General features: G+C 39.4%; 1 protein-coding gene across 2 annotated transcripts in view; it reads left to right on the plus strand.

Annotated features, from left to right (window-relative positions):
* grin2da (glutamate receptor, ionotropic, N-methyl D-aspartate 2D, a) overlaps positions 1 to 23714 on the plus strand; it is a 399219-nt gene that overhangs the window by 141066 nt on the left and 234439 nt on the right. The window lies entirely within an intron of this gene.

Here is a 23714-nt window from a genome sequence, read left to right on the forward strand (position 1 = left end):
TTACTCTTTCAATTTCTACTCTGTCTATTTGTATTTGTGTTTGACTTTCTCTTCTACTGTTACCAAATAGCATTATTTTTGTTTTACTGAGATTCAACGATAGTCTGTTTTTGTCAAACCATCTTTTTAATTTGTTAATTTCTTCTGTTATTATTTGTATTATCTTCTGTGTGTCCTCTCCTGAACAAAACGCTGTTGTATCATCCGCAAATAATACTAACTTTAAATCTTTTGTAACTTTACAAATGTCATTTATATAGAGATTGAATACTTTAGGTCCTAGTATTGATCCCTGAGGTACACCACAGGATATATTTAGCGTTGTAGATGTGTGTTCTATTATATTGCTCATCTGTATAATAAAAACAATTATTACTGATGTGGGAGAAAAAATTTGTATCTGGATCTATATCATTTTCCAAATCTTGATTTTTGTGATCTTTGTTGCAGAAGTTTTTTAGTTCCATATTTTCTTGTTCAACAATCTTTGATGTTGCTTCAATAATCTCTATAAGTGTGGGTGGATGCAATCCTGAATCTAGGTCTTTTTGTTTAGTCGTCCCATGGAACATTGTAGCATTGGTGTTGAATTTAGGTGCTTGTTTTCTGTCACAGTCCATTATCATCATTGTTGTGGAAGCTGTGTAAACTTTAAAATTTGTCCAGGTCCTTGATGTCGTGGACAACAAGTACTTTTGCTTCTGGACCTCCATTCAGCTTGATGTAGATTTTACAAAAAAAATTCCAAGTTCCCTGGATTTTTCCCTGCTTTCTCAAATCGCGTGCTTTCTTGGCGACTCCAGCATTACGTTTTGTGAGATGCTCATTCATGTACACATTTGTTCCCTTCAGCTTCTTTCCCTGTCTCAACAATGCCATTTTAGCTTTTCTGTTTACGAGTTTCAAGAGCACGATTGGAGTGGCGTTGTTGTTTCTTCCGTTCAGTGGGATGCATGTTTCGAGTGTATTAGTGTTGATTTCAATTTCCTTTGATTTCATAAAGTTGACCACTTGCTGTTCTGCTGAAACAATATCCATTTCATCTGGTTCACCTTCATTATTCACAGCTTTCGCATAGGATCTTGGTTTAATTCGGTGCCCTGTCACGATGATATCATATATTCGTTTATCCTGATCCATTCCATCTATGATATTCCACAGCATGTAGTTGTCTTCTAGAAGGGTCTTCATTTGTTGGCGCATATCTTCTTGAAGGGTCAATTGTTGGCGCATGTTTTCTTGCTGGGTCTTCATTTGTTGGCACAAATCAGTGGTTTCATTTTTTCTGGTGTTGTTCTGAGTTTGCAGACTTTCTATTTTTTGCTGCAGACTTTTCACATCTTGTTTGTGCTCTGTTGTTGCTTTTCTCAGATCTTTTTTCATTTCTTTAATTTCTTCTTTCAATTCTTTCATATCTACTTTCCATCCACCCATCATTTCTTTCCATCCACCCATTATTTCTTTCCATTCTTCTTTCATTTCTTCTTTAAATTCATGGAGTATTTTTTGTAGTACCCCTTCTTGATTCCCATCATGTCCTGCGTCAAATCTCAAATCTTATTCCCTGTTGTGTCCTGTGTCAGCGGACACCGAACGTTTCGGGATTTCAATCTTTCCTTTAACTTTTGGCATCGCGGCAGGTCGATGACGTCAGTGCCTCTTGCTTCTTAAACGGCAGTTGCTTTAGCGACTTGCGGCACTTTTAACTTGTTTGTTTCAACAAATTCGTACCTTGCGCCATTCACATATCAATTTAAGGTGTCAGCCTGTCAACTTATATCACTCTGCGACGTTGGAAGCACTTTAAAACAGCTGTAAACTCGCCGTAGCTTTTGGTTGCTAGGCAACCGCTTTGAATTGCGGTAAGGCGCCGATGGCTTGAGGCTAACGGCTCTTCCAACTTGCCTTATTTCAGCGTATCAGTGCCTCTCAACTGACCAAAATCAGGTCAAAGATACCAGGTGACTCTCCTGTAACTGTGATCGCAAATCAGTGGTCAAAATCTTCAGACTTAACAAAAAGTCCGGTAGCAGAAGCGTAGCTTTTTTCTTTGCGTTCTTTCTCATTGACAGAAAGTGATAGACTTTTCTGTTATTCATAATCTAAAAACCGCTGTTGTTTCATTAGATGCTGAAAAAACATTTGATAGAGTGAATTGGAATTTTTTTGTAGCTACTTTACAGAAATTTTAATTCGTAGACTCATTTATAGCATGGATCAAGGTTCTATATAGTTGAGGTGAGGCTGGAGGCGGTCGCCTTGGGTTTGGTGGTGGACTGTCCTTCTCGTGGATGGTTGGGCGGGGGGCTGCACCCGGGGGGGTTGGGGGCTTGCTGCTGTCGGGCGGGGGCCAGCTCGTGCCCCTCTGGCTTCAGGTCTCCTTGGGCTTCCTCCTTCCCTTGGGGGGTGGGGCGGGGTCTGGCTTGGGCCGCGCTGTGCTGCGGCTGTGCAGGCCTGTCTGGTGTCGGGCCTGGGGGGGCCACTTGCCCCCTGGTGCTGCCAAACTGCCCTGCGATAGTCCCTCTCCTGTGTATTTAAAAAAAAAAATTTAATTGATTTGTTTTATGTATTTATTTTATTATTTTTTTAAATGTATTTTATCTTTTATAGAATTATTTATTTTTTTAAACATATGTATATGTGTGTGTATATATGGATGTGCGTGTGTATGTGTGCCTGTGTGTGTGTGTATGTATGTATATATATGGTGAAATCTGTATACATATATGTATATACATACAAAACCCAAAACCAGTGAAGTTGGCACAAAGTGTAAATCATAGATAAAAACAAAATACAATGATTTGCAAATCCTTTTCAACTTATATTCGATTGAATAGACTGCAAAGACAAGATTCTTAACGTTCGAACTGGAAAACTAAATTTTTTGCAAATATTAGCTAATTTGGAATTCAATGCCTGCAACATGTTTCAAAAAATCTGGCACAAGTGGCAAAAAAGACTGAGAAAGTTGAGGAATGCTCATCAAACACTTATTTGGAACATCCCACAGGTGAACAGGCTAATTGGGAACAGGTGGGTGCCATGATTGGGTATAAAAGCAGCTTCAATTAAATGCTCAGTCATGCACAAACAAAGATGGGGTGAGGGTCACCACTTTGTGAACAAATGCGTGAGCAAATTGTCGAACAGTTTAAGAACAACATTTTTCAACAAGCTATTGCAAGGAATTTAGGGATTTTACCATCTACGGCCTGTAATATGATCAAAAGGTTCAGCGAATCTGGAGAAATCACTGCACGTAACATTGAATGCCTGTGACCTTGGATCCCTCAGGCAGTACTGCGTCGTAAATTTATATCAGTGTGTTAAGGATGTCATCACCACATGGGCTCATGAACCCTTCAGAAAATACTGTCAGTAACTACAGTTCGTCGCTACATCTGTAAGTAACAACACACAGAAACGCCGCCGGCTTCGCTGGGCCCGAGCTCATCTAAGATGGACTGATGCAAAGTGGAAAAGTGTTCTGTGGTCTGACGAGTTCACATTTCAAATTGTTTTTGGAAACTGTGGACGTCGTGTCCTCCGGAACAAAGAGGAAAAGAACCAACCGAATGGTTCTAGGCGCAAAGTTCAAAAGCCAGCATCTGTGATTGTATGGAGGTGTATTAGTTCCCAAGGCATTTACACATCTGTGAAGGTACCATTAATGCTGAAAGGTACATACAGGTTTTGGAGCAACATATGTTGCCCTCCAAGCAACGTTATCGTGGACGCCCCTGCTTATTTCAGCAAGACCAAGCCACGTGTTACAACAGCGTGGCTTCATAGTAAAAGAGTGGGGCTACTAGACTGGCCTACCTGTAGTCCAGACCTGTCTCCCATTGAAAATGTGTGGTGCAATATGAAGCCTAAAATACCACAACAGAGACCCCGGACTGTTGAACAACTTAAGCTTTACATCAAGCAAGAATGAGAAAGAATTCCACCTGAAAAGCTTCAAAAATTGGTCTCCTCAGTTCCCACACGTTTACTGAGTGTTGTTAAAAGGAAAGGCCATGTAACACAGTGGTAAAAATGCCCCATGTGCCAAATTTTTTGCAATGTGTCACTGCCATTAAATTCTAAGTTAATATTTATTTGCAAAAAAAAAATATGTTTCTCAGTTCAAACATTAAGTATCTTGTCTTTGCAGTCTATTCAATTGAATATAAGTTGAAAATGATTTGCAAATCATTGTATTCTGTTTTTATTTACGAATTACACAACGTGACAACTTTACTGGTTTTGGTGTTTGTACATCCACACGCACATTCACTGTACAAACATACATATACATATACACTCATGCGTTTAATCACGTTTCATCAAACATATATTAACGTTGTTCCACTCGGGGTAAACTGGGTAACACATGGCACACTGACAAAACTTAACCTATTGTTACTATAACAATCTCCAAGGTTAATACAGTTCGCTTCTCTTTCTTCCCCTCCATTTATCCATCCATCCATCCATTTTCTACCGCGTGTCCCTTTTTGGGGTCGCGGGGTGGTTGGGGGGGGGCTATGCTGGAGCCTATCTCAGCTGCATTCGGGCGGATCTGCTTTCTTTTATAATTTAAGATATCATTACATATATGTATTGTTGCATTTGAAACAATTATATTGTTTATAATAGTGGTAATTATTGTTATTATTTACTATCAATAGTGCTATTTATATTGGTATTTTCATTGTTCCATTTGTAGTGGAATAATGTTCATTTTAATTTCTGTGTTATTAGTATTCACTTCACTAACTGCTTCTTTGTTATCACTTTTTGTATTTTATTTGTACATATTGTATTTGCTGATGCTGTTCTGTTGTTGTTGTTATATTAATGCCAAACATTAATATAAATCCATTTAATAAAGTAAAATACAAATAAGGCAACAAGTATCTCATACTTCTCTTTTGTAAAGTAAATCTGTATAGCAAATATGTGCATCTACATCAACAATATGGTTTACCCGAGTAGCTGGACAGGACAAAAAAGCCCAAAAAATAACATTAGACTTTCATATTAAGGTGGGGCCACAAAATATCGTCTCGGGGGCCGAAATTGGCCCGCGGGTTGCAAGTTTGAGACCCCTGCATTAGAGGTTCCTTAATTTATGTGATAACTTTTTTTTTATTGCTTTTGTATTTATTCCATGACAACCTGTTGAGTTTTGGGGTTTGCAAATCTTTACAATTTTGATGATTTCCTCTTTTGTTACATTATTGAGAAACATTGGGTTGGGATTTTTGTCTATAGTATCACTCAAGTCCTCTGCTGACCCGGGATTTGGTATCCTTTGCTTTAGATTTGGTCCAATAATTACATAGTAGTTCATAGTGCTCCACTACTTTGTTCATATTCTAATTTTTATGTTTCCGTGTAAAGCAGTCCTGGGCAATTATTTTGACTCGGGGGCCACATTTAGAGAAAAACATGTGTCTGGTGGCCGGTATATCTATTTTTAGGAACACTAATACAAAACCTCACAATAATGTCTTGATTGAATGCTCGAAACGTTATGACAGACCGCCTTAAAAAACGTAATGGAATTCTACATTTTTCGATGAATGATAAAACACTAAATATTGACAACATACGAACACACCCCCTTTCGATCGATATATTTTACAATCAAGTGAAACGCAACAAAACAGTGAAATATGAACAAAATAAACCCACCTACAATCTGATGTATCTGATATTACCCACAGGGATCAATAAAGTACTTTCTATTCTATTCTATTCTGTATATCACTAAGCTTTAGAACTTTGTTGTGAAAATCTCCTTCCGCGTCTGTGGAAACGCTTCCCGCCCACACTGTTTGGTGCCTCATCTGAGCTACTGTGACGTAGATGACCATAGTAACTAATTAGATGACCATAGTAACTAATTAGATGACCATAGTAACTAATTAGATTACCATAGTAACTGGTAAATCATCCATAAGCGCAGATTCCAACCATTGAAATACTTAGTATAGTTGAAGACTTACGGTCATTAGAAAACATGACTGCACATCATAATGGCAGCTACACTTTCCATCTTAAAGATCTAAACAAATTATTTGGGAATGTCCGGCGGGCCAGATTGAAAAGCTCAACGGGCCGCATGTGGCCCCCGGGCCTTACTATGCCCAGGTCTGGTGTCAAGTGTAGAGGATAATCCTTCTTATCATAATTTAGAATGTCCAATGTTGTTCTTATGATGTTTTTGTTCTTATCTAAGAATTGATTATAATATTATTTTTTACATGTTTGTAATATTCTAGTTAGCGTGATCTTATATGTTTTGTCCTTGTTCTTTGTCTCTATAGATGTTTGTATTATAAATGTTCTATATAATACATTCTTCTTTTTAGAATAGAATATATCTTTATTGGCATTGAACATTGTACAACAAAATTGTAAGCAAATCCAATTTAGTGCAAATTCATAATAACACATAAAAACATAAGAACATAGATAAATAGATAAAAATACATAAAAATACCAAGCACACAGCTCACATGCACAGTCATTCTTGTCTTGTGTTCAACGACACTATTGCTATTGCTTACATACCTTTTTCAGTCCCTTTGTCATCCATGGTTGATTGATAGTTCACTAAACATTAAGACTAAACAGAAGATCTACTGCAAAAACTAAACTTACCGTATTTTCTGGACTTCAGAGAGCACAATGAAGCCTTTGGGAGTCGCTCTATTCAGCCTATAAAGCCCTTAGAAACATCCAAAAACCTCCATTAAGGTTTTATACACATGATGTAAGTATACAGTATATGTATTGTAGTAACAGGCACATTTATAATAACATTTAATATTTATGTATTTTGTTCATTTTAAGCATACACAGTGCATTAATTTCAAAATCACGACGTTCACCTTTTTTTCCCACAACATCACTGATTATTACTCATTGCAGACTTCATGAGAGCCAACAAACATAATAAAACATCACTTACTGTATAATGTCTGCTGTCATTACGATGCCGACTGCTAGGATGTTCATATATTCCCATTTAGATGAAGAATGACTCAAAATGCTCACAAAGAAAAGGGGGCTGGAACCAAACGTCTTTTCGCCATTTCGCCATTACTGGGTCTAAATTGGATGTCAAAATGTACCAACTTGTCTGAATATGTCTTTGTTCTTCTACTATCCAGGTGAGAGGCATTATTTATGAATAGAGAATAAAGTTTGACAAACAAGGAAATGAGAAAGCAGCTCCTCAGTCGATGATGTCAGTATAGGCACACAAGCTTGTGATCACGGCGCGGCTATAAATAGTTTGTCTGGGTTAGTGCTTATAATAGCAGTATCACTAATACTTGCTTAATATTCACGTCACAAAATGTAAATGAAATATTTTTGGTGGTTTTTGAATGGTTATTTATTAGGTTTTATGGGCGGAATAGAGGACCTCCAATTGGCTCCATTGTAAGCAGACATACCGGTATTTATTTTTATTAGTTAGAAGGAATAACATTTTTTTTACCCGTCATCATGTCTTTCATAATGATTGTGATCGATAGGCAAAATTCCCCAAAAAGTGCAGGTGCCCTTTAAATAAATATATAAAAATATGTAACTATAGGAAGTAAGGAAGTCAGTGTGTTGAGCCCCTGTCAGGTTTGTCACTGACAGTTTAGTTATGTTTTGGTTTTTCCTCTGTTTGTTTTTATTTCCTGTCAGCGCTCTTATTTTGGTTCAGATTCCTGCTTGTCTCCCTGAGCGCTGTTTCCCCTCAGCTGCGGCTGATTGGCACCTGGCCACACCTGGTGTCAATCAGCCGGCTGCTATTTAGACCTGCCTTGCCCTCCAGTCAGTGCTGGAGTATTGTCGCTGTAGCTGTAAGCTACTAGCTGTGTGCTGCGGACTGTTTGCAGCTTGCTGTCTTCTGTTTCCTGTTTGCTGGTTCCTGTTTGCTGTTTCCAGTTCACCTGTTTTCCTGGTATCCTGTTTCCTGTCTCCTAGTTCCTGATTCGTGTTTTTCCTGCATTTTTTGGACATTAAATCATGTTATCCTGCACCAAGCCAGCCATCTCTGCATCTTTGAGTTTGTCACCACCTTTACCTGACAGCCCCGCTCAGAGACAAATTTGATTAGCTAAAATGACGCTCAGTGCCCAAATGTGCGAGGAAGGTGCGGGCTTTGGACACAGTTGGGAAGCTGCGGATAATCAAGGGAGGTTGCATTTGCGTGATTTGGCGAATTCCTGGAGAGACTGCACATTGAATGTTTGCCCACCAAGTCAAAATTGTCAGTGCCTGTAGGTCATGTGGTTGCAACCCAGCAATGCTTTCTATTGGATTGCAGTAAATGAAGCTGCTTGTTCGGGTTTAGTGGTAGAGGAGTAGATCAGTTGTTAGATTAGTGTTTGTTTGATGAAGTTATTCATGACATATGCTGGCCTTGCACTGCTTGCTTGTTTTGGACATTTTCCCTATTTAAAGCGGTCATATTAAGATTTTTTTTCTACATTTAAAACATTTCCTTGTGGTCTACATGAAATAAATGGTGTTTTTTTGGTCAAATATCTGCATCGAACACACCCCACCAGTGATCCGCAGGTACCCGGAAAGGTTTCGAGTACCACCAAAAAAAACTGAATCTCTGAAGACAGTATAAAAATCTGTGTTAAAGATGTACAAATACTGTTTGTATAATAAGCACGTTATTGTTTACAAATGAGGGTTAAGAGTTCAGTACTAAAAAAAATAAAATAATGTGGCTTAAGTACAGTTTTTTAATTGAGCTGCTGCATTTTTTGGTTGGGTTGTTTATTTCTTTTGAGTAACTTCTACAATTCTAAAAGGGGAGGAATTTAATAGAGTGATCTATGTTTGTCTGTTGCCATCTCCTGGTGAATGTTGGCTATAGCGTACTGGGGTTACTTTTTGGTTGGCCAACGATTTACGTGGTGTTGCGCACCTGACTTCAAGTGTGTGAGTCTGTTCTGAAGTCTACAGTAAAGAGAAGTACTTCATCCCCTTGCCTGTTTTTTGCCTCCAACTCAATATATTACAACAACATTGCTCCATGCGGACTGGAGGGGGCGTGGCCTCCAGGTCCGCCTGAATTTCGGGAGATTTCCGGGAGAAAATTTGTCCCGGGAGGTTTTTGGGAGAGTTTTTCGGGAGTCTCCCGGAAAATCCGGGAGGGTTGGCAAGTATGGCTGAAGTTCTTCTGGTTACATGTACAGGTAAAAGCCAGTAAATTAGAATATTTTGAAAAACTTGATTTATTTCAGTAATTGCATTCAAAAGGTGTAACTTGTACATTATATTTATTCATTGCACACAGACTGATGCATTCAAATGTTTATTTCATTTAATTTTGATGATTTGAAGTGGCATCAAATGAAAATCCAAAATTCCGTGTGTCACAAAATTAGAATATTACTTAAGGCTAATACAAAAAAGGGATTTTTAGAAATGTTGGCCAACTGAAAAGTATGAAAATGAAAAATATGAGCATGTACAATACTCAATACTTGGTTGGAGCTCCTTTTGCCTCAATTACTGCGTTAATGCGGCGTGGCATGGAGTCGATGAGTTTCTGGCACTGCTCAGGTGTTATGAGAGCCCAGGTTGCTCTGATAGTGGCCTTCAACTCTTCTGCGTTTTTGGGTCTGGCATTCTGCATCTTCCTTTTCACAATACCCCACAGATTTTCTATGGGGCTAAGGTCAGGGGAGTTGGCGGGCCAATTTAGAACAGAAATACCATGGTCCGTAAACCAGGCACGGGTAGATTTTGCGCTGTGTGCAGACGCCAAGTCCTGTTGGAACTTGAAATCTCCATCTCCATAGAGCAGGTCAGCAGCAGGAAGCAGGAAGTGCTCTAAAACTTGCTGGTAGACTGCTGCGTTGACCCTGGATCTCAGGAAACAGAGTGGACCGACACCAGCAGATGACATGGCACCCCAAACCATCACTGATGGTGGAAACTTTACACTAGACTTCAGGCAACGTGGATCCTGTGCCTCTCCTGTCTTCCCCCAGACTCTGGGACCTCGATTTCCAAAGGAAATGCAAAATTTGCTTTCGTCAGAAAACATGACTTTGGACCACTCAGCAGCAGTCCAGCTCTTTTTTTCCTTAGCCCAGGTGAGACGCTTTTCGCGCTGTTTCTTGGTCAACAGTGGCTTGACACGAGGTATGCGGCAGTTGAAACCCATGTCTTTCAAGCGTCTCTTGGTGGTGGATCTTGAAGCACTGACTCCAGCAGCTGTCCACTCCTTCTGAATCTCCCCCATTTTTTTGAATGGGTTTTTTTTCACAATCTTGACCAGGGCGCGGTGATCCCTATCGCTTGTACACTTTTTCTGACCACAGTTTTTCCTTCCCTTTGCCTCCATTAATGTGTTTGGACACAGAGCTCTGAGAACAGCCAGCCTCTTCAGCAATAACCTTTTGTGTCTTTCCCTCCTTGTGCAATGTGTCGATGGTTGCCTTTTGGACAGCTGTCAAATCTGAAGTCTTCCCCATGTTTGTGTAGGCTTCAGAACTGGACTGAGAGACCATTTAAAGCCCTTTGCAGGTGTTTTGAGTTAATCAGCTGATTAGTTTGTGGCACCAGGTGTCTTCAAAATTTAACCCTTACACAATATTCTAATTTTGTGACACACGGAATTTTGGATTTTCATTTGTTGCCACTTCAAATCATCAAAATTAAATGAAATAAACATTTGAATGCATCAGTCTGTGTGCAATGAATAAATATAATGTACAAGTTACACCTTTTGAATGCAATTACTGAAATAAATCAAGTTTTTCAAAATATTCTAATTTACTGGCTTTTACCTGTATATACAGTGCATCTGGAAAGTAGCGCTTCACTTTTTCCAAAATTTTTTTAATGTTACAGCCTTATTTCAAAATAGAATAAAGTAATTGTTGTTCTACACAATACACAATAGCCCATAATGAATATGTGAAAAGTTTTTCTTTGTTTTCATTGTCAAACTTATTAAAAATTTAAAAATAAAGAAAATCACATTTGCTCAATACTTTGTTGATAAAGTACCAATGATTGTCACACACACACTACGTGTGGTGAAATTAATCTCTGCATTTGACCCATCACCCTTGATCACCCACTGGGAGGTGAGGGGAGTAGTGGGCAGCAGCGGTGGCCGCGCCCGGGAATCATTTTTGGTGATTTAACCCCCAATTCAGACCCTTGATGCTGAGTCCCAAGCAGGGAGGTAATGGGTCCCATTTTTCTAGTCTTTGGTGTGACTCGGCCGGGGTTTGAACTCACAACCTACTGATCTCAGGGCGGACACTCTAACCACTAGGCCACTGAGTAGGTGACCTACCTTTGTGCACCTTTGGCAGCAATGACAGCCTCAAGTCTTTTTGAATACCATGCCACAAGCTTGGCACACCTGTCTTTGGGAAGGTTTGCCCATTCCTCTTTGAAGCACCTCTCAAGATCCATCAGGTTGGATGGAAAACTGAATTTATGCCATTTTGAAATAAGGCTGTAACATAACAAAATGTGGAAAAAGTGAAGCACTGTGCATACTTTCCAGATGCATTGTATGGCATATGTACTGTATGATGATAGTTGCCATTTTAAAAGGTTGAAAGCATCTTGATCGTGTTTTTTTTGTCAAGCTTTGCTCTGCCAATCAATGCGGAGTTGCAATTAGAAAATGTTGATATCGAAGTGTTTTGACAAATAAGACTCCTCCCTCTCTTTTTGCTCCTCATGAAGGCCCGCCATGGCCTGCGGGCCCGTTTGCACTGCAATTCAAATGTGCGATGTGAATGATTAAGGAAGTGAAATGAATGAAGATGGTAATAGTTTTTTTTTTGGTCTCAGTTGTTTTAAAGTTTGCTCAGAGTACGCCGCCGTCAATCTATATATTGATTGGCGGCTCATTTTTGCAACATTTTCACACTTTTGCAGCTCAGTAATCAGTGCTGAGTGTTCTGGGAGACATCGATTCCCGCTGCATTGCCACAAATGGAGCATCGTTGCTCCACGTGCAAGCTGACTTTCTATTGCGATGTCCCACACACACACACGCACACACACACACACACACACACACACACACACACACACACACACACCCGCACACGCACACACACACACACACACACACACACACACACACACACACACACACACACACACACACACACACACACACACACACACACACACCACACACAGATTGTGTGTTACTGCTGAGAGGACAGTCTTATTTTCTATGAGTGTTTTTAGAGTGAAATAAAAAAAGATGTTCCCAAAGCGCCTCTGACTCACACAGTGGAGGAGATGTGTTATGGCTGTCGTCACAGCGACGACCTGCGCACCTGAGTGTGGCGACCCTGCAAGGCCAGGAGTCACATGTCCGATACTTTATTTGTCCAGCAAGAGTCTCGCTCTCTTGGGTCAAAGGTGGTCCTGGCGGTGGAAGTGTGACGGATGTTGGTGGACAGCAAGCTGCTGGCCGTTGTGGCCACTATAACAACAATGGGGAGGTAGGGGCGATGTTATTGTATGCTCTTAAAATCTAGATGCAGATGAATGTCATACAATTAAAGCTGACTTTTTAATTTACACTGTAAAAAAAAACTACCAAAATCGATTTTACACAAAAAATCCTGGATGCTCAGTCGACTGAATTTGACTGTAGACGAAGTATGGTTTTACATATTACGGTAATTCATTGTAAAATTTACCGTAGATGTTACAGAGAAAAAAAACTGGCAGTTCATTTGCCAGAATGTTACCTTAAAAATGACAGTGGTACCTTTTTTCCATTTACAGTAATGCACTGTAACGATGACTGTAGATTTTTTGGTAAAAAACTGGCAGCTCAGTCGCTGGAATTTTACAGTAAAAATAAAAGTGGTTCCATTTTTTTTTCCATTTACAGTAATGCAATGTAAAAACAACAACCGTAGAATTCACAGTAATAAAAGAACCTGGCAGCTCAATCACCAATATTTTGCTTTAAAATTGAAAGTGGTACCATTTTCCATTTATGGTAATGCACTGTAAAAACAATTCACTTCCGTTCATTTCAGTTTCAGTTTATTTCGAACATGCATACGATACAATGTAATGCATCACATATTTCCAGTTGTTTCATTACAGCACGTCCAAAAAGGAGTAGGAAGAAGCTGAGCTTATTTAATCCTACCCCTTTTCATATCATAGCAGTTTTATTCCATTTAAGTAAACAAATATTAAATACATAAATAATCTTTATGTCAAAAGAAAAAAAAAAGAATTCAAGATGTTCATCATAATTCTTATGTGTACTTTGTGAACACTTGTCGTTTGAACAGTCTCTTAAAGTGAATCATATTGGTGCTTTGTTTGATTTCTTTGGTTAATCCGTTTCATAATTTCATTCCATTTACTGATATGCTAAAGGTTTTAAGTGTTGTACAAGCATACAAATGTTTTAAATTTGATTTTCCTCTAAGGTTATATTTCTCCTCTTTTGTTGAGAAGAATTGTTGTACATTCTTGGGTAGCAGGTTATAGTTTGCTTTGTACATCATTTTAGCTGTTTGCAAATGCACCAAATCGTTGAATTTCAATATTTGTGATTCAACAAATAAAGAGTTTGTATGTTTTCTGTATCCAACATTATGTATTTTTTTAATTGATCTTTTTTGTAACACCGTTACTGAATGAAGCGCACATTTGTAGTTGTTTCCCCATATTTATACACAATAACTCAGATATGGTAACACTAGCGAGCAGTAAAGAATATGAAGTGATTTTAGGTGCAGAACATATTTTGCTTTATTCATTATTGACGTGTTTTTTGCTACTTTGTTGTATATTTCTTACATGAGGTTTCCAGTTCATTTCGTCATCTATTTTACACCCAAAAATATTTTTCTTTTACCCTTTCAAATCTACTCTGTCTATTTGTAATTGTTTGACTTTCCCTTCTACTGTTACCAAATGCAATCCCGGGCTTGGGATCTTTCTGTGTGGAGTTTGCATGTTCTCCCCGTGACTGCGTGGGTTCCCTCCGGGTACTCCGGCTTCCTCCCACCTCCAAAAACATGCACCTGGGGATAGGTTGATTGGCAACACTAAATTGGCCCTAGTGTTTTGAATGTTGTCTGTCTATCTGTGTTGGCCCTGCGATGAGGTGGCGACTTGTCCAGGGTGTACCCCGCCTTCCGCCCGATTGTAGCTGAGATAGGCTCCAGCGCCCCCCGCTACCCCAAAGGGAATAAGCGGTAGAAAATGGATGGAAAAAAAAAAAATGGATGTTACCAAATAGCATTATTTTTGTTTTACTGAGATCCAAAGATAGTCTGTTTTTGTCAAACCATCTTTTTTTCATTTCTTCGGTTATTATTTGTATTAGCTTTTGTGTGTTCTCTTCTGAACAATACGCAGTTGTATCATCTGCAAATAATACTAACTTTAAGTCCTTTGTAACTTTACAAATGTCGTTTATATTGTGATTGAACAATTTTGGTCCAAGTATTGATCACTGAGATACGCCACAAAATACATTCAGCTCTGGAGAAGTGTGTTCGCCTATCTTCACGTATGGCTTCCTGTTGGTTAAGTAGTTTCTAACCCAGTTCAAGACCAACCCTCTGATTTCATACCTTTCTAATTTGTTTATTGAGATATTGTGATTAATTTTGTCAAATGCTTTTGTTAAATCCATAATCACTGCAGCAGCACATTTTTTGCTGTCCATTGCATTGGTGATCTCTTCCGTTATTTCGTTTAATGCCATTGATGTTGAGATGTTGGCTCTGTATCCGTATTGGTTGTCTGTGAATGTTTCATTTTTATTTATGAATTTGTCTTATCTGTTGTTAAACAGTTTTTCCAATATTTTCAGAAAAGTGTGGAAGTAGAGAAACAGGTATGTATTTTGTAAAATAGTATTTGTCACCAGTTTTATAAATCGGTACGACTTTTGCTATTTTAATTTTATCTGGGAATTTGTCTGTTTGAAATTATAGGTTGCTGATATATGTTAAAGGTTCTGAAATCTCTTCAATAACCTTTTTTATCGTTTCCATATTAATTTCTTTGCAATCAGTTGAGGTCTTGGATTTACCTTTTTTTACAATATTGATTACTTCCTCTTTTGTCACGCCTTCGAGGAACATAGAGTTGGGGTTTCTATCTATAGTGTCATTTAAGTTCTCAACTGACTCGGGATCTGGAATCTTTTCCTCCAGATTTGGTCCAATGTTCACAAAGTACTTATAGATGCTTTCAACTACTTAGTTCATATTGTAATTTTTTACACTTCCACCTAAGAAGTAGACTTAGACTTAGACAAACTTTAGTGATCCACAAGGGAAATTGTTCCACACAGTAGCTCAGTTACAAAACATATAAAATGTAAGGATGGAAAGGTTATTTAGGTAAAGTATTTAGAATAGTCCTTTTTAGCACCATTTTTAATAATGCTATTTAGCATGCCCCATGTTGCTCTCATTTTGTTTTTGTTCTGGTCCAATAATTGACTGTAATATTATTTTCTACATGTTCGTAGTATGCCAGTTAACTTGTTCTTATACGTTTTGTACTTGATTTCTGCTTCTGTAGATCTTTGTGTTATAAATGTTCTATATAATATATTCTTCTTTTTGAAAGCATTTTTCAGTAATTTTGCCATTTTGTTGATTATTTTTCTTTTGCTTCTTACTAAGTTGTTTCAATGGACAGTGTTTGTCTTAAAGCATCTCGAAGGTATTAATAAAATACCATATGCATCATCTACATCATTTTCACTGTAGACATTGTCCCAACTCTGTTTTCTCAGATCATTTTTGAAAGCTGTCATACTTTGTTCTGTACATATTCTTCGAAAAGTCTTTTTGTCATCAATGTTCCACTTCTTGTAGTTCCGGTCATAGATTATGAAAACTGGCAGATGATCACTGATGTCGGATATTAGCAGGCTACTTGTGGTATTATAATCAAAATCATTAGTAAAAATTTTATCAGTAAGTGTGGCGCTTTGTCCTAAGATTCTGCTTGACCTTGTGATTTTAGATATAAACTCAGGCTATACATTGTGTCAATAAAGTCATCTATGGGCTTTAGTTTGTTAGGGTTGAAGAGGTCAATGTTGAAGTCTCCACATAAGAAAATACTTTTTTGACTGGTTTCAGTAAAAGTTGCCTTAATCCAGTTGTCAAACGTATCAATGTTTGACTTCAGTGATCTATACATACAACTGATCAGTAATTTTTTAAGATATTATCAATAGCTAGTGACATATTTTTTACCACTTTGTAGTTTAGATTCTTCATCACGTACACAGCTACTCCTCCTCCATTCTTGTTGGTTCTGTTGATATAATTTAGTTCATAGCTTTTCAGGTCAAAATCCATTTCTTTTTTAGCATTCATACAGGTTTTTGAGATAGCTATAACTTTGAAGGGTTTGTTGAATTGTTCCAAAACATGCTTCATATTGTTGTAGTTAGCATACAAACTTCTGCTGTTGAAATGAATAATCGACCGTTTGTTGTCTATTTTAATGTTTCTGTTATACTGTTCGTCTGTATAATAAAATCAATTATTCCTGGTGTGGAAGAAAAACAGCGTATCTGGATCTATATTTTTATCTAATTTCGGACTATTATAATCTATGCTGAAGGTTTTCAGTTCCTTACTTTCCTGTTCAACAATCATTTTTGTTGCTCTATAAGTGTCTATAAGTGCAGATGAATGTGCACCTGAGTGAAGATCATCTTGTTCGATATCCCTTGGAGCGTTGTAATTTTGTAGTCGAATGTCAATGATTGTTTTCCGTCAGAGTCCATTATCGTTGTTGTTTTTTTTGTTGTAGTTGCTGGGAGTTCTGATATTCGTCCAGAAATCCTTGATGTCTTTAACAACTACGACTCTTGCTTGAGGACCTCCATTCAGCTTTATGTAGGTTTTGCAGTTAGAGCTCCAAGTTCTTTGATTGTTTTCCCCGTTTCCTGAAGTCGTGTGCTTTTTTGGCGATTTCAGCATTGCGTTAAGTGAGGGGCTCGTTCATGTACACATTTGTGCCCTTCAGCTTTTTTTCTGTGTCAGAAATGCCATTTTGGATTTCCTGTTTGCGAACTTAACGAATGTTACCGGCGTGGTGTTGTTGCCTTTTCTATTCAGTGAAATGCACGCATCAATGGTGTTAATATCCACATCAATTCCCTTTGCAGAAAGTTGACCACTTGTTGCTCTGTTGAAGCAGCATCCATGTCATCTGGTCCTCTGTTGTCAACTGCTCTTGCATAGGATCGAGGATTGATGTGTAGCTTTGCAATGATGATGTCATTCAGTCGTGTAAACTGCTCCATTTCTTCTTTAAAGTTTTCCAAAACAGTGATATTCCCCAGATTGGTGATATCTTGTTGTGTGGCTTTGGGCTGTTGTCTCAATGCAGCCATCTCCTCCCCGAAGTTCTTCAAATCAGTGTTATTTTGTTGCATGGCATGCAACTGTTGGCGCAATGATGCATTCTCCTCGTTCAGCTTCTCCACCTCCTGTTTTAATGCATTAATTTCTTCTTTGAACTTTCAAAATTCCACCATATCTTTACGATTTTCTTTTCTTTCTTTGATTATCTGTTGTTAGATAGCTGCAACATCTTTTTGTACACCACTGATCCACTGTTCCTTGACAGTGTTGACCTTGCTTTGTGTCTTATTTATATCGTATTGTAGAGTTCCTACTATCTCTTTGAAGTCCGGTTAAGGTGTATTGCCACGTTGACGGCTTCTTGTCATGCTCATGGTTGCTCAGCGGTGAAGTGGAGCTTTTGGTGTTGTTCACTTCCGTGGCAAGCTGCGGCTCTATCGTGTTTTTTTTAGTTTGTTTGTTTTTTTCCCATGTAATTTTGCACCGGCCAGTACTGTGTCCGCCTTTCTTGTAGATCACTTGTCAGAAGCTTTTAAAATATGTCCAACTCTTTTTGTTGTTTAGCTCTGGGTTGCTAGGCAACGGCTATGAGCTAGCATTTAGCTAGTTTGCCCCTGGCTTTTCGGCACTTTCGGTTCGCTTATTTTAGCGAATCTGTGCCTCCCGCTGGGCAGAGTTGAAGTCGAATATGTTCGTAAGCTGTCTTGTTGCTGTGATCACAACCAGTAGTCGGAAATTACAGTTTTTTGGTCAAAGCTGTAGTCTCGGAAGTGGAGCTCTTCTAGTTTACGTCCTCCCTCGGAAACAAGATGTGACATATCTAAAAACCGTATAATTTACGGTAAATTTTATCCTTAGAATTAAAAGTGGTACCGTTTTTCCATTTACAGTAATGTCTATGGATGTTCTCATTCATCCAGGTCATTCAATCATTCAATCAATCGCAACTGGACTGCTTGGTTTGTCTTGGAAGACGTTTCGCCTCTCATCTAAGTAGGCTTCCTCTGTTCGTGCTCATACTTACATTGGTCAGATCTAGTCTAGTGACTGGTGCCAAAACCCCAAATATTTATACTCCAATAGGAGGGTGTCCCTGGGTAACAATGTTTCCGTCCTATCGTGGTGAGAAAAACAACTGTTGAGATGCAAACGAGCAATCCTACTACCACTACCAACGCCAATGACATGGCATTGAGGTATTGTTTGTCAGAACGACCACTAACCGCCCAAAATAGTCGGAATCCCACACGTTAGCATTTCATTCAGCTGTAAACAAATGGCACAAAGGAGCATCTGTGACCAGAATGTTTCTAACTCTTGTTATTTGTTGGAGGCTGAATTGCAGAGTCTTTTAGGAATGGTTGGAAGGACAGTGTTGTATGTGGAAGAGAGTTGGTGTCCCAGACCACCTCCTCTGTTCAGGAATGGTTTTTCAACTTTGACTCTTTGGTACCATCCGTCCTCCGTGTTCAGAATCTGTACATTTTTGTTCTCAAAGGAGTACTGATTCTCCTTGAGGTGCAGGTAAACAGCTGAGTCTTGGCCTGAAGTGTTCGCTTGTGTATGCTGTACCATACGTTGGCTTAGTGGTTGTTTTGTTTCCCCAATATATGAATCAGTGCATTCATCATTACACTGGATAGTATACACCAAATTGTTTTTGTGGCTGTGGGGTGTCCAATCTTACGGATGCACTAGTCTGTGTTTCAGGGCGTTGCCTGGTTTGAAGTGTGCTTAAATGTTGTGCTGTTTAAAACATCTTTAGAGTTTTTCCCAGATAGATCTGATACATATGGAATGACTATATGTTTGTGTCTGTCACATTTTCCCTCCTAGAAATTGATGAACTTTTCACAAACGATTACCGAGGTCAACTGCAGGTTTTGAGGGCTTCCCTCAAATGATTATGCTGCTTTTCTTTGGCCTGTGGGCTGGTAGGAACATTATCAGCTCTGTGCTGTAGGGTTCTGATAACGCCCAGTGTGTGTTCCAGTGGGTGGTGTGAGTCAAAAAGTTAAAGTTAAAGTACCAATGATTGTCACACACACACACACTCGGTGTGGTGAAACTTGTCCTCTGCATTTGACCCATCCCCTTGTCCACCCCCTGGGAGGTGAGGGGAGCAGTAAGCAGCAGCGGTGGCCGCGCCCGGGAATCATATTTGGTGAAAAGTAGGTATTGATCGGTAATTGTGGGTTTTCGGTAAACCTCGACATGGAGGACCCTGTTCTCTCCAATGTGGACGTCACAGTCTAAAACTTGATGATGAACTTGATGTTTTTGTCCACTGAGTTAATGTGCTCGGTGAAGGCTTGCACTTGATGGCTTCTGATTTTCACCCATGGGTCATCCACATATCTGTACCAATGACTTGGTGCTGTTCCCTTAAAAGAGCTCAAAGCTATATTTTCCATAACCTCCATGTAAAGGTTTGCCACTATTGGGAATACAGATGATCACATGGCATAACATTGTTTTTGTTGGTAAACTTTCAAATTAATTGAAAGTGCATAGTTTTAAGGCCAAGTTCCAGCCAAAGGCAAATCTGTTCCTGGTTTAGTGTGGTTCAATCCTGTAATGTGTGATCACCTAGTAGACGTTGCCTTGCCGTCTCTACTGTATCCTGGGATGGGTTACAGGTGAACAGGGAGGTGACGTCAAATGAAACTATAGTTTCATTGTTGTCGAGTTTTCGGTCTCTGATCTTTGCGACTAAGTCAATGGAGTTTTGGACATGATGTGGTGTTTTGCCAATCATCTGTGCTAAGATGTTGACCACATACTTAGCAATCAAAGTCTATGAGCATGAACTGATGAAGTCTACTTAGATGAGAGGGGAAATGTCTTCTTAGACAAACCAAACAGTCCAGTTGCGATCAATTGAATGCCCTGAGCATTGACAGTAATGCACTGTGAGAACAGTTGCCAGTATTTTACCATAAATAAAACTGTTTTTTCATTTCCTGTATAGCACTGTAAAATTGACAATGTATTTTACGTTAAACAAACTGGCAGCTCAGCTGCCAGAATTTTATGATAGCAATACCAGTGGTGTTGTTTTTCAAATTACAGTATTTCGGTGTAAAAAAACCACTATATTTTACAGTGGTATTTTTTACTATAAAGTCTACTTTTTTTTTTTCCAAGGCTGTGTCTCAAAATTGAATACTTAATTAGTACACTTCAATAAGTATACTGTGTACACTGAATGTGCTGTCCCAAAACCATTACATTCCTTGTGCACCATGGCGAGTGCATATTTACCCTTCTTCTTCTGTTCACTACTTTTCCAGTGCTTTCCAGTGGCTCCTCAGCAGCCATTATTTCGAGATAGGCCCCCTCCCCCTTCCACGACATGGCCAAGATGGCCACTAATGAGGGTGGTAAGTGCACTGTGCACTCACTATTTTGACTGTTTTGAGTGCAACATCCGGGTACTGTCAGTGCACTACCATGGTCACACACTTATCCATTTATAATCTCAAGTGTACTGTACTTTCTGGGCTATAGAGTACACCTGTATTTAATGCGCACCGCCTGCACCTACCAAATTTTAGAAGAAATAAATATTTTTACATCTATTAGCCGCAGCAGACTATTAGCCGCAGATAAATACCGGTACGAAAGATTTTGTAAATGTTTATTTACCTTCGTTGTTTCCAAACAGTGCCTGTAACACGGCAGTAAAACGACTGATCACACAAAACAGAAGTCATTGTCATGGACCCACGAGCTGTGGAAGTTAGCTCTCCAATCAGCTAAACAGACTCAATAACTCCACAGTGACCAATGTTCCCTCTAATTTTTCATGTGTGTGAGCAAACGCAAAAACTCCCTGAGCATTCAGTGGAGCCCATGTGAGCAACATCACACGTGCACACTGTGGCTACACCAGCAGCACACCTGTCCCAAACCTGACTAAATAACAAGTTCAATCTCCATCCATCCATCCATTTTCTACCGCTTGTCCTTTTTGGGGTCGCTGGAGCCTATCTAAGCTGCTTTCAGGCGGAAAGCGGGGTCCACCCTGGACAAGTCCCCACCTCATCGCAGGGCCAACACAGATAGACAGACAACATCCTCTTATTATTATAATCAAATGACAGCAATAATTTCCATTTCTAATATAAGTGTTTAGGCCCACTTACAATGACAATAACCAAAAATATTGTTTTTCATGAACTGTGTCATGGTATTGTTTGTCTGGATGGAGGTCCTGCTTTGGAAATAATTTGTACCCCTTTCAGACATTGCATTTAGTTCCCATTAAAACATTCACATGATGCACAATGAGATGTAAGCAGGGGATCATGTGTACATTCCTGCAACTTCCTGTTTGTAAAAAATATATTTTTATTAGTATTTATTTAATATACTAACAGCATTTCATGATTAATATGTATAAATTTAGATTCCTAATAAATGACACTAGAATAAGCACACATTTGACATAGTGTAACGACCTGTAATGACACTTTATGTGTGGTGTTGGAGTTGTCCGACTTTTTGTGTGGCTGTAAACGCATCACTGGCTAAGTGTCTTATGTGCATGTGTTGGTGCAAGTAAGAAAGAGCGAGCGGCTGCTGTTGATATAACAAAGTTGCTTTTGGTCTGGTTTGTACTGCAGAAAATGACCAGTTTTGCTAGATATCATTTTTTTTACTAATGTTTTGGTGATGGGTTTATGGCCGACAATAAAGAGTTTTGCTCAGTAAAATGATCGATGGACAGACATTACAATATTTGAACAATGATGACGAAAACTGTTTTCTCTGTCGTGTTTGTGTGTCGAAAATTGTTATGCGCTTATTTTTTTATTTGATTTTGTGTGCAGCATAGATTTGCCGTGCGCAGAGGACGCTTGAGCAGTGCGCAGTTGCACAGGCGCGCACCTTTAGAGGGAACGTTGACAGTGACGTTTTGGTGAATTTATGAAACTGAAACAATACAAAAAGAATGCCATTGTAAGTTAAAATTATTAACACAGACACCTGTAAACATGTTAACATATTTGCAAATGCTAATGACGCTAGCTTGATTACATTACGAAAGCACGTAAAAATATGCATGACTCCTACAGACATCACACATGGGACAGTTTAAGAAGTACGCTTTGTTTTAGCTATATTGTAAAACAGATGTTGCCTGGTTTGATGAATGAAGAATCATTTTGAGCAGAAACGCTATAGTGGGATAGTAGACCAAACGAAATATACTTCCAATTCAAGGCACGAAACAGGAAGTACATTTTTGACCGGCAGCACCTACAGTGAGCGAACTCGTCCAAAAGATAGCGCCATAGCACAAACATCCATCCATCCATCCATCCATCCATCCATTTTCTACCGCTTATTCCCTTCGGGGTCGCGGGGGGCGCTGGAGCCTATCTCAGCTACAATCGGGCGGAAGGCGGGGTACACCCTGGACAAGTCGCCACCTCATCGCAGGGCCAACACAGATAGACAGACAACATTCACTCTCACATTCACACACTAGGGCCAATTTAGTGTTGGCAATCAACCTATCCCCAGGTGCATGTCTTTGGAGGTGGGAGGAAGCCGGAGTACCCGGAGGGAACCCACGCAGTCACGGGGATAACATGCAAACTCCACACAAAAAGATCCCGAGGCCGGGATTGAACTTACGACTACCCAGGACCTTCGTATTGTGAGGCAGACGCACTAACCCCTCTTCCACCGTGCTGCCATAGCACAAACAATAACATCCATTTTTCGCCATCACTCCTTCACCACCTGAACATCTCCGGTGTCCCAGTAGGACCTTGAGTACTGTTCGCCCAAATAAAATGTGGTTTTGTATGGAAATATAAAGCCTGGCTCTTTACCCCTGGCAAGGAACAAAGTGTTCTTTCAGATTTTGAACTCAACCGTCGGAGAAGAACTGGTCTCACATTTTCCTTCTAACCGACATCCTCATATTTGGCAGCAAAATGAAGGCCTCACTTTTTGCCCTCCTTTGACGTCAACACAGGACAACATGCGGATTAATTGGTAAACGTTGCTTTGTTGTTAGCCGTGTTTTTACCATTAAGAATCTGAGTCTTCAGGCGACTTTTTCTCCGTCTTTGGCTCCAAATTTACTGCGGCAGTGGAGCATTATCAACATTGCCGCCTTTACAAAGTCCAACTGTGAGGCAAAGATTGAGTTAGTGAGTGGCTAACGCTAACGGGATAGGTTTACACGTTGTGATCTGCAGCCAATTAAGGGCTGTGTGACCGGAGACCGCGTTGCCTTGGTTACCGGCAGTGACGTGACGTTGAACATGAGCTGCGGCGCGTCCCAAGGACACCGGAGAAAACATTAGCGAT

This window comes from Nerophis lumbriciformis, linkage group LG11, assembly GCF_033978685.3.
Source record: "Nerophis lumbriciformis linkage group LG11, RoL_Nlum_v2.1, whole genome shotgun sequence".
Classification (NCBI taxonomy): Eukaryota; Metazoa; Chordata; class Actinopteri; order Syngnathiformes; family Syngnathidae; genus Nerophis; species Nerophis lumbriciformis.